The sequence below is a fragment of the Oncorhynchus mykiss genome, chromosome 18 (assembly GCF_057628025.1).
Source record: "Oncorhynchus mykiss isolate SJ-2025 chromosome 18, ASM5762802v1, whole genome shotgun sequence".
NCBI lineage: Eukaryota > Metazoa > Chordata > Actinopteri > Salmoniformes > Salmonidae > Oncorhynchus > Oncorhynchus mykiss.
In genome coordinates, this window is record NC_143039.1 from 57175385 (window position 1) to 57187728 (window position 12344).

General features: G+C 44.1%; 1 protein-coding gene across 8 annotated transcripts in view; it reads right to left on the minus strand.

Moving 5' to 3' along the window:
• LOC100135978 (thyroid hormone receptor beta) overlaps positions 1-12344 on the minus strand; it is a 147002-nt gene that overhangs the window by 52876 nt on the left and 81782 nt on the right. For all 8 annotated transcript variants that reach the window (XM_036953001.2, XM_090208852.1, XM_090208848.1 and 5 more), the window contains exon 3: positions 1038-1092. The gene's annotated coding sequence lies outside the window, so the exon portion shown is untranslated. The remainder of the gene's footprint in view (positions 1-1037; positions 1093-12344) is intronic.

A 12344-nucleotide genomic window follows, 5' to 3' on the forward strand; every position in this document is an offset into this window, starting at 1 on the left:
GCAATAGAGCTGGAGCTTACTGGGCTGGAGGGGGATAGAGCTGGAGGTTACTGGGCTAGAGGGAGATAGAGCTGGAGCTTACTGACCTGGAGGGAGATAGAGCTGGAGCTTACTGGCCTGGAGGGAGATAGAGCTGGAGCTTACTGGCCTGGAGGGAGATAGAGCTGGAGCTTACTGGCCTGGAGGGTGATAGAGCTGGAGCTTACTGGCCTGGAGGGAGATAGAGCTGGAGCTTACTGGCCTGGAGGGAGATAGAGCTGGAGCTTACTGGCCTGGAGGGAGATAGAGCTGGAGCTTACTGGCCTGGAGGGAGATAGCGCTGGAGCTTACTGGCCTGGAGGGAGATAGAGCTGGAGCTTACTGGCCTGGAGGGAGATAGAGCTGGAGCTTACTGGCCTGGAGGGAGATAGAGCTGGAGCTTACTGGCCTGGAGGGAGATAGAGCTGGAGCTTACTGGCCTGGAGGGAGATAGAGCTGGAGCTTACTGGCCTGGAGGGAGATAGAGCTAGAGCTTACTGGCCTGGAGGGTGATAGAGCTGGAGCTTACTGGCCTGGAGGGAGATAGAGCTGGAGCTTACTGGCCTGGAGGGTGATAGAGCTGGAGCTTACTGGCCTGGAGGGAATAGAGCTGGAGCTTACTGGCCTGGAGGGAGATAGAGCTGGAGCTTACTGGCCTGGAGGGAGATAGAGCTGGAGCTTACTGGCCTGGAGGGAGATAGAGCTTGATAGAGCTTTTTTATTTACAATGACGGCCTAGGAACAGTGTAGGAACAGTGGGTTAACTGCCTTCCTCAGGATTAGAACAACAGATTTTTACCTTGTCAGCTCGTAGATTCGATATAGAAACTTTTCAGTTACTGGCCCACTGCTCTAACCACTAAGCTACCTGCTACATGGAAAACTCATAGATAACTCATACCTCTCTAGCTCTCTGTATTCCCATTCAGTTTCTATGAGCTCAATATGACACTGTTGACAATACAGAAGGTACTCAGAACCATATATAGATGTGTGACTCTTTTGGCAGCTATTCTCACCTGTGTGCAGTGTCAGAATCCCCCACGGTGATGCGTCAGCTTACACCATTGGAGCCTGGAAGACACATACAAAGGATTTTGTTAGATTGTTAGATTTGCTGAATCTATGTCTCCTATGCCAAATGTCCCCTAGACATGACTCGGCTGCCCACAGCATTACCTAGTGGACATGGATGGAAGTGCAACCCTCTGGAACCACACACACACACACACACACACACACACACACACACACACACACACACACACACACACACACACACACACACACACACACAGGGATTTAATGCCTTATCAGGGAGATCAACATGCAACAGAGAAAGAAAGAGAGACTGTGACATACTGTATGTGAAGATGTAGCCTATGGTCCCATACTGTGTATGATAGAAGACTTCGCTAGAGCACATAACGATAAGGTCATGCATGGCCAGTTCTATAGTATGTAGACTAGTATGGAAGTAGACTAGGTGTGTGTGTGTGTGTGTGTGTGTCTGTGTGTGTGTGTGTGTGTGTGTGTGTGTGTGTGTGTGTGTGTGTGTGTTGGGGGAGTGTTAGAGCAGCACAGTCAAGAAGTGGAGTGTCCACATTCCAGGAAGAATGGTCATTTTATAATATGAAGCCACATCTCGGAATCAGAGAGCTGCAATGACAACACAGAAACACAGACACAAACACACATTCTTACACACCACAGAAGGTGGTTCAGGTTAACCATATAACATACTGGTGCTCTATTGATTCACTATATTTCAAACATCTGTCTAGCCTAGCCTCTCTGTCTCTGTCTCTCTCTCGCCTTAGTACTGGGATTGAACACGCAACCCTCAGAGCAGGAGCTCACAGCTTACGTCTCTCCACCATCCTTGTCCACAACGCCCTAGAAAACCGCAAGCTTACTGGCGAAGGATCTCCCAATCTCCCAAGTATTCAGACCCCTTTCCTTCTGCCACATTTTGTTACGTTACAGCCTTATTCTAAAATGGATTACAAAATTTCCCCCCCTCATCAATCTGCACACAATACCCCATAATGACAGAAATACCTTATTTACATAAGTTTTCAGACCTGATTTGATATGTTTGGAAAGGCACACACCTGTCTATATAAGGTCCCACAGTTGACAGTGTATGTCAGAGCAAAAACCAAGCAATGAGGTTGAAGGAATTGTCCGCAGAGCTCCGAGACAGGATTGTGTCAAGGCACACATCTGGGGAAAAGTACCAAAAAATGTCTGCAGCATTGAAGGTCCCCAAGAACACACTGGCCTCCATCATTATTAAATGGAAGACGTTTGGAACCACCAAGCTGTCAGTCTGGCCAAACTGAGCAATCGGGGAGAAGGACCTTTGTCAGGGAGGTTACCAAGAACCCGATGATCACTCTCATGAGCTCCAGAGTTCCTCTGTGGAGATGGGAGAACCTTCCAGAAGGACAACCATCTCTGCAGCACTCCACCAATCAGGCTTTTATGGTAGAGTGGCCAGACGGAAGCCACTTCTCAGTAAAAGGCACATGACAGCTTGCTTGGAGTTTGCCAAATAGCACCTAAAGGACTCCCAGACCATGAGAAACAAAATTCTCTGGGGATGTTATTCAGCGGCAGGGACTGGGAGACTAGTCAGGATCGAGGGAAAGATGAACAGAGCAAAGTAAAGAAAGATCCTTGATGAAAACCTGCTCCAGAGCACTCAGGACCTCAAACTGGGGTGAAGGTTCACCTTCCAACAGAACAACGACACAAGTACACAGCCAAGACAATGCAGGAGTGGCTTCGGGACAAGTCTCTGAATGTCCTTGAATGGCCCAGCCAGAGCCCGGACTTGAATCTCTGGAGAGACCTGAAAATAACTGTGCAGCGACGCTCCCCATCCAATCTGACGGAGCTTGAGAGGATCTTCAGAGAAGAATGGGAGAAACTCCCCAAATACAGGTGTGCCAAGCTTGTAGCGTCATACCCAAGGAGACTCGAGGCTGTAATCGCTGCTAAAGGTGCTTCAACAAAGTACTGAGTAAATGGTCTGAATACTTATGTAAATGTGACTTTTTCAACAATTATTTTAAAAATACATTAGCAAAAACGTTTTTGCTTTGTCATTATGGGATATTGTGTGTAGATTATCCAGTTTAGAATAAGGCTGTAACGTAACAAAATGCGGAAAAGGTCAAGGTATCTGAATACTTTCCGAATGCACTGTATGTCCATGTCAATGTGTGTGTGTGTGTGTGTGTATGTTTATGTGTGTGTGTGTCTGTCTGGCGTGCAAGAGACTATAATTGAGATATCAGGAAGTGAAACTTGAGATATCAGGAAGTGAACTGTCCAAGATTACAGCCTCCACACTTTTTTGCATGGTTTTACCATAGTGTGTGTTTGTGTGTGTGTGCGTGTGTGTGTGTGTGTGTGTGTGTGTGTGTGTGTGTGTGTGTGTGTGTGGCGTGCTAAACATCAGGTCCATTAAGGCCATGTATTTTGCCTAATACATCTTTTATTGGCATATGGCCTAATGTATTCATGTCATGAAGAGGTGAGTTAACAGCCTTAACCCAACATAAATAATGTTCTCGTTCCACACAGTGAATGAGGTGCCATAATGTGCCATAGGCAACTGGTAAACATCCATCTACTGCAATAATCTATTTTGTGTGTGTATGTAAATTGTAGAGGTGCCATCTTTGTGTGTATGTCCACTATACACAATCCCATACCCCCTTCCTATGGAGAACAGCTGGCTGGAGGTGAAGTGCATGAGCCATCCACTTCTACTCAGTGTACTGACACATCGTTTTAACGATAACGCTGTATCTATCTACACATCTACTGGCATCAGGTCAATAATTGTAGCCTCATCAAAGGTAGCTGGGGAGTGCCTGTTGGCTGTAGTGGGGCTTATGGAAAGTTGTCTGTTGTGGTGTGTGTACGAGTACATGTGTGCGTGTGTGAGTGGCTGACACAGAAGTCTGATGAACATTCAAAGTAGCAGCGATAAATTACAGATCTGGGTTAGATAGATAGATATATAGTAGGGCTCTGAGAGGGAGCTGTAGGTGGACGTGTGTGTGTGTGTGTGTGTGTGTGTGTGTGTGTGTGTGTGTGTGTGTGTGTGTGTGTGTGTGTGTGTGTGTGTGTGAGTGTGTGAGTGAGTGAGTGAGTGAGTGAGTGAGTGAGTGAGTGAGTGAGTGAGTGAGTGAGTGAGTGAGTGAGTGAGTGAGTGAGTGAGAGAGAGAGAGAGAGAGCGAGAGAGAGAGAGAGAGACAGAGAGAAACAGCGAGAGAGAGAGAGAAAGAGAGAGAGAGAGAGAAACAGAGAGAAAGAGAGAGTTGGTCCACAGATGGCCTTTTTTAAAGGAAAACACTTGGTTGAGTGCTTTGGTGAATGTCTAAGTATCATTTGGGCACATAGAGTCCTGAATTACCACAGTGAAACTAATGGCTCTGAACACACACCCCAGGCCTGAATTAGCTGGAGCGAGAGAGAGAGCGCGAGAGAGAGAAAGAGATAAAGAGCACATTCTCTACCCCGTTTACCCCCCACTCTCCGCTCTCACTCCCCTGTCACCTATCTGTCCAAGCCACGTGGTTTTGTATCATCTCTTGCTCACTCTATTTCAATAAATGTCTCTCAAACGAGCTGCCTATTTGTCTGGTTTGAAAGAGGCTGACTGTTAAATCAATGACTGAGTCAAGTCTTTTAATCATCTGTGATGGTTAAAAGACATGATAAGTGCCTTTCATGTCTCAGTCAATGGATGCTTTCATACAAGTACAAAAGAAAACCCATCAGCGTGATGTCTATTTGGCAATAGACTTTTTCAATGGGCCTTTCTTTCTTTCAATGATAGAAGGTACCTCTGTTTGAGACACAACCAATGCAGCTCATGCTCAAGCTGCAAGATCAACCAGTAATATTTCAGATTTCAGTTCCTGCATCCCAAATAACAGCCTATTTATTTTCTTTAGGGTGCACTACTTTTGACCAGGGCCTACTATAGTATATACGGAATATGGTACCATTTGTGACATACCCATTGGCTGGGATGACTAGGCCACCTAATATGGTGGAATACAATATACAGTTTAGTAATAGTCATTGCATACATAACACAGCAGTGCTGTAGTATGTTCATGCAGTTACCAGAACTAAAATATTCTTATCACAATAGCCTGGGAAGGATATAGGGATATGGTCTAGGATCAGTTTTGCCTTCATGATTATAATGAATAAGATTACATGTGACAGAGGGGCACTGATCGTAGATCATCAGCAGTCCTACTCTGAGATGCTTTATGAATACGGAGCTATCTGATAAATGTGAGTGGCAAATGCACTTGGTCCTGACTTAACATTGCAGCAGGGAGAAAGGAAAGAAATCAGGACAAAGATGTGATCTACACAATGTGATGTTGTCCAGCTCCATCTAAAACACTGACCCACCACAGAGAGATGCAGAGAAGAGACACAGAGATTACCAATCTGGCATTTGGTTACATAATCCTCAAGCAAAGAGAAAGAGAGAGAGAGAGAGATTTAAATTGAATTGAGAGAGAGCAGTGGAGAGAGGAGTGGAGAGAGCAGTGGAGAGAGCAGTGGAGAGAGCAGTGAAGAGAGGAGTGGAGTGAGCAGTGGAGAGAGAAGTGAAGAGAGGAGTGGAGAGAGGAGTGGACAGAGGAGTGAAGAGAGGAGTGGAGAGAGGAGTGGAGAGAGCAGTGAAGAGAGGAGTGGAGAGAGCAGTGGAGAGAGGAGTGAAGAGAGGAGTGGAGAGAGGAGTGAAGAGAGGAGTGGAGAGAGGAGTGGAGAGAGGAGTGGAGAGAGAAGTGGAGAACAAAGGAAAGGATTAATTAATCCAATACAAATGGGCCTCCTGTGTTAGCACTGCAGAGAGCAGACTCACAGACCTGTGCATGCACCAGCACACACACACATGCACATGCACACACACACATGCATACACACTTGTTTGTGTCATGATTTTGGGCTGTGTGTGGAGGCAGCTCATACCACATGTAATCACGTCTTTAGCTTGCAGATACACAGCATCATTTGAATGCCAGATTTTCTTGAAAAACCCAAAGGGTCAAACAGAGGAAGAAAACAAAGAATGTGGAGTGAGCCTTGATGATGTGGAAGACAGAGTGTTGGCTGGCAGCCGTGTGAGTGTCTGTTCACATGCCCTGACACCTTGCATGCCTGCCTGTTTTATGCAAATTAGGACAGAGAGTGTGTCTCAATAGTCTACTGTGGCTTCATCTCCTCATCTCCTTCCCTTCATCAACACTGGTCTGAAAACATAGGATAGGTGAAATCACTACGGTAGATGTCTACCTAGTATTTGCTTTCTTTATTCCAGCTCTTTCACATCAGTACAGCTGAAGGAAAGGAGGTGAGGAGACTAGGAGAGGTCATGTTAGTCTTATTTTTTTGGGGGGGGGGGGCATTTTTAAAATGTTTCTACAGATAACAGACAGAACAGGTAGAGCCCCCCCCCCCCCCCCCCCCCCCCCCATGCTCTAACAGAGCCCCACCCCACTAAACCAGACTTAAAGCAGGCATGCATTCATTGTTCACTTTGTGTATTAATGACATAGGAAACACTGTTAATAGTTGTAACATTCATCTCTGTCCAGATGACACGGTTTTGTATTCCTGTGCCACCTCAGTACAGCAGACCATTTGTGAACTTCAGCATGACTTTGATTCAATTCAGAAATCACTTAGAGATCTTAAATTAGTGTTAAATACAAGTAAAACCAAGCTCATGCTGTTCTCTAGGTCACAAAATGTTGACCCTGAGGACCTGCATATTTGGCTATAAATGGAGTCCAAATTGAGCTTGTTTCTCAATATAAGTACCTGGGTGTCTGGATTGATGACAAGTTATCCTTCGTAACGCATATAGAAAATCTGACTAAGAAGCTAAGAACCAATATTTTTTGTAATATCGAAATAAATCATGCCTTAGTATTAAAATAGGAGAAAAATTGCTCAAGCAACGCTTCTACCTGTGCTGGATTTTGGTGATATTGTTTACATGTATACGGCAACCTCTGTTTTAAAACCCTTGGACACAGTCTACCATTCAGCAATACGTTTTATCACAGGGGACACTTTTAGGACTCGTCATTATAGTCTGTATAGAAATGTGGGATGGACCTCTCTGTCTGGAAGTGTCACGGATCCCCCCGGTAGTGCTGCTCATTCCGTTCACCAGCTCCAGAGGTCTATGTCACCGGCCTTCTAGGCGTCACTGAACTGGATCAGTACCACCAACCCCAGACTGTCTTGTCTCATTACGCACACCTGGTTCCCATTCCCCCTGATTAGTATGTGTACATATGTGCCCTCTGTTCCACATTGTCCTTGTCGATCATTGAGGAACTGTACTCTGTTTTATTTGGTTTTTGGTGCTATGTTGATTTTTGTGCACTTGTTATTATGGGTCTCGTAAACCCGAAAAGTCAACCCAACTTTTCATGTCTCTCTTCAGGCCAGTGGTGCCTGGTCCCCTCGCTAAGGCTGGACCCAGTGACACCCCGCCTCCTCCTCTGGACATCGAGGGAGGTCCGGGGTACTCGGTCCGGGAAGTCCTGGATTCGAGGCGTCGGGCAGGTCGTCTCCAGTACCTCATCGACTTGGAGGGGTACAGCCCAACGGATCGGTGCTGGGTTCTTGCGGGGGACATTCGGGACGCTTCGCTGACCAGGGATTTTCACCATCGGGGGGCCCTGACCGACCCGCACCGCGTCCCTGTGGTCGTTCCCCAAGGCCGGTGTCGCCCCTCTGCTGATGCAGCACGTTGTAACGTTCGTCGTAGGTGGAAGAAGAGGAGGACCAATGCGCACGCAGCGTGGTAAATGTCCATATTCTTTAATAAAGTAATTGAACACTGAAACAAAACAATAAAACGACAAACGAACAGTCCTGTATGGTGCTGAAAAAACACTGAACAGAAAATAATCACCCACAAGACACAGGTGGGAAAATGCTATGATTATGATTCTCAATCAGAGACAACTAACGACACCTGCCTCTGATTGAGAACCATACCATACCAGGCCAAACACAAAACACAACATAGAAAAACGAACATAGACAACCCACCCCAACTCACGCCCTGACCAACCTAAAACAAAGACATAACAAAAGAACTAAGGTCAGAACGTGACACGCGTCGGGAAAGGGTGGGTTTCGGGGACTGTCACAGACTCCCCTGGCCATTTTGAGCCTGTAATCGAATCCACAAATGCTGATGCTCCAGATACTCAACTAGTCTAAATATGGCCAGTTGTATTTCTTCTTTAATCAACAGTTTTCAGCTATGCTAACATAATTGCAAAAGGGTTTTCTAATGATCAATTAGCCTTTTAAAATGATAAACTTGGATTAGCTAACACAACGTACCATTGGAACACAGGAGTGATGGTTGCTGATAATGGGCCTCTGTACGCCTATGTAGATATTCCATAAAAAATCAGCCGTTTCCAGCTACAATAGTCATTTACAACATTAACAATGTCTACACTGTATTTCTGATCAATTTGATGTTATTTTAATGGACGAAATTGCTTTTCTTTTAAAACAAGGACAATTCTAAGTGACCCCAAACTTGTACATATATATATATATTTGGGGGATTGGAAGTGATGCAGACAATTACCCAGATGGACCCTACAATCTACCTGCAACATTAAAGCTGATCCACCACCTAAACATTTTTTTTAAAGAGTAAGAAATAATGATACAAATTCTCATTTGGGTTGGTTTATGGAGTTGTGAAATCCATGTCTTCTACAAAGGATAGGAAAGGTTGCCAGATATTATCAAATGTAATTGCAGATCCCCTAACGGAGTAGCGAGTAGCGTATTTTGAGATGCTTGAGATGTTGCATAACTTTCTTTATCCAATGGTTAAAAGTATGAGGAAACCAAACCTTCCACTTAAATAGTAGAAGACATCTAGCTAGAAGAGTAGTACATGCCAGCCTGTTGCCCATATAACTGTTTAGAGGGGCCTCCTGTGGTGCCACTCTATAGAACTGTTTAGAGGGGCCTCCTGTGGTGCCACTCTATAGAACTGTTTGGAGGGGCCTCCTGTGGTGTCACTCTATAGAACTGTTTAGAGGGGTCTCCTGTGATGCCACTCCATAGAACTGTTTAGAGGGGCCTCCTGTGATGCCACTCCATAGAACTGTTTAGAGGGGCCTCCTGTGGTGCCACTCCATAGAACTGTTTAGAGGGGCCTCCTGTGGTGCCACTCTATAGAACTGTTTAGAGGGGCCTCCTGTGGTGCCACTCCCAGTAATGCAATGAAGGCAGGAGGTTTTATAGGTCTCTCCAGTAACTTAGAAAAATACACAAAAAATGATATCCAGAAATCTGTCAATTTTGGGCATGTCCAAAACATGTGTAATAAAGCAGCAGGAGAATGCTTACATCTTAAGAATCAATGGGAAGAGGATTCCCCCCTTTTTCCTCTCTCCACCCTACTGATGTTACATCTGCAAATCCCTTGGTTAACATAGAGATTCTGGGAACATCAGGAGGTGGGGGAAAATGAACTATATTCTGGTAATCCGACCAATTGAACATATGCGGTGGTACTTAATGAATATGATGTCAGTTCGGTTGTCATCTGAGACATTCTCATCAATGATAAGATGACATAAACTCTACAGTGGAACGTCTACACATCAGAGTTATCGGATTCACATGGAATTATTGTTCAATTTAAATGTTTGAATATGAAATTATTCGTGATGGGATGAAATGTGATTTTAGCCTCTAAAATGTGAGATTTGGGTTTTCATAAGGTTAGGGCTCTGCTCAATCAGTGGCCCGCCCCTGTGAAGGGACATGGGCTATAAAACTTTTCAAACACGCCCTCCTCTCCCTTCCTATATAAAGCCTTGACAACAATACAACCTCCTGTTCCGAGGATGTGAGGACGACGGTCCGATGTCAGAATGGTTCAGATAATAACTACAGAACGAAGCCAACATCAGCGTGAACTTTAGTTGCGAATGGTACGAACTTTGAACTCTTATTCACTTCTTACGTGATACCTCCTAGCCGTTGAGTTAGCAACAGCAGCTGCAAACGAGGGTTAGGAAGGAACAGACAGAGTATCCCGTCTATCACACAACGACGTTACTACAACGTATCCAATTGACCACCAGAGACATTCTTCAAAGGACAAAGGACTCGGTTTGGCAACACGGCCTTCCATCTACCACCAACCTACTGAAGCGCAGCTCAGAGTAAATATTTATTGCATTTTCATTTTCCAAATGGGCGGTAATTTAGAATGCATAAGATACTGTATTTATGATAGCACAGCTTCTTCCTTTGTTACTCAGTCTTCCCGCTCTTTCACTCAAACCCAGACCCTTTTCTTTTGTGTAACAAGCTGTCAAATCTGTTCCGCCCGCGAGGGACGTTTTCCTTTATGACGTAATTTGTAATCAAGTTATGATTAATTATGTGTATATGGAATTCTGTGTGATTAGTTAGGTATTTAGTAAATAAATAATTAAACTCAATTTTGCATTGCTGATTCAACTTGTTAGCCAGGGTTCGTGCAGATAACCAAGAATTTACAACTTTCAGATGAGACTGAATTAAGGTGACGATTAATATTGACTGCTATTTATGTAAAATATTACTAGGTCTTTAAGAGTATATTTCAGGGCAAGTCATTCGCATTGAGTGAGACTTTATGCTCTAAGCCCCGTCTTCGAATACCTTTGATAGTGGTGTTATTAAATATTGCTATGGCTAAAGGCTCAATTGCGATAGCAAACAGCTGAGGGGATAGAGGACAACCCTTTCTTGTCCCACGTTGAAGTTGGAAATAGGATGAAAGGTTATTATTTGTGCGCACTGCAGCCATAGGGGAGGAGTAAAGGACTTTGATCCAGGACATAAAATTGGGACCGACTCCAATTTGTTTGAGAGTATAAAATAGATAATCCCACTCCACCCGATCAAACGCCTTCTCAGCATCACGTGATAACAATATCTCTGGAGTGTCAGATGAAAAGGGATTGTAAAGTGTATTACAAAGACGTCTGATGTTGAACAAAGAGTGACGATTTTTTTAATGAAACCAGTGTGAACCGTAGAGATAATGGAGGGAAGGACTCAAAAAGGCAGGCTATCACAATTCAGTAAAGAAATTGGCATATATGAACCACATTCAAGATTTTTTCCCCCCATTTTCAGAATAATTTAAATACATGCTTGTCTCATTGTTGAGGGTAAAGACTGAGGAGAATGATTCCTCAAATACGCAAAGGAAGAGAGGAGAGTGTTGATCTGAGAATTGTTTAAAAAAATTGCTCGGAAATCTGTCTGGTCCAAGGGATTTACCACACTGTATAGATTTAATTGCCAACACAATCTCTTCTACAAAGAAGTGTTATTCTAATTCAGACGCTATCTCAGGTTCAACTGTAGGAATATCTAAGTTCTCAAAGATGGTGTCAAGTAAGGTAGCATTACCAGCAGATTCTGAAGTGTATAATTGTGAGTTGTCAGGTATGCGTAAATGGCTGTAAGAGAGTCAGGTGCAGGAGAGCAGATATTGGGTAGCCAACGGAGCCTTTTATTTAGGCAAACCAAAAGCACACGGCAAAATAAACCCAAAATAACAATTTGGGTTAACATAACCCAGCGCAACAGACTAACGTGCGCAAAACAATAAACAGAATAAACAATACCACACAAAGACATGGGGGAAACAGAAGGTTAAATACACAACACATAATGAGGGAAATGAGAACCAGGTGTGTGGGAAAACAAGACAAGACAAATGGAAAATGAAAAATGAATCGGAGATGGCCAGAAGACCGGCGACATCGACTGCCGAGCACCGCCCGAGGCATCAACTTCGTCAGAAGTCGTGACATGAGTAAATGTTATGAAAGCATGAATTGACCTCTAAATCAATACATTTGTTACCCAGCTCGTCAGTTATCTCATTGTATTTCCTTAATCTTGCGCTGTACGAAACGATTTGGCCCCTTAGATAAGCCTTCAAGGATTCCCATACTGCTGTAGGAGACATTCCAGGGGTTTGATTAAGCTGGAGAAATAGCTCAATTTGAGATTATATAAAAGCAACAAAGGTTTCTTCTGATAGCACTAGTGAGTTAAGCCGCCAAGGGAGAAAAATTATGCTGTGTATTTGCAGTGGTGGAAAAAGTAGTCAATTGTCATACTTGAGTAAAACTAAAGATACATTAATAGAAAATGACTCAAGTAAAAGTAAAAGTCACCCAGTAAAAATTACTTCAAATCAAATCTAATTTTAT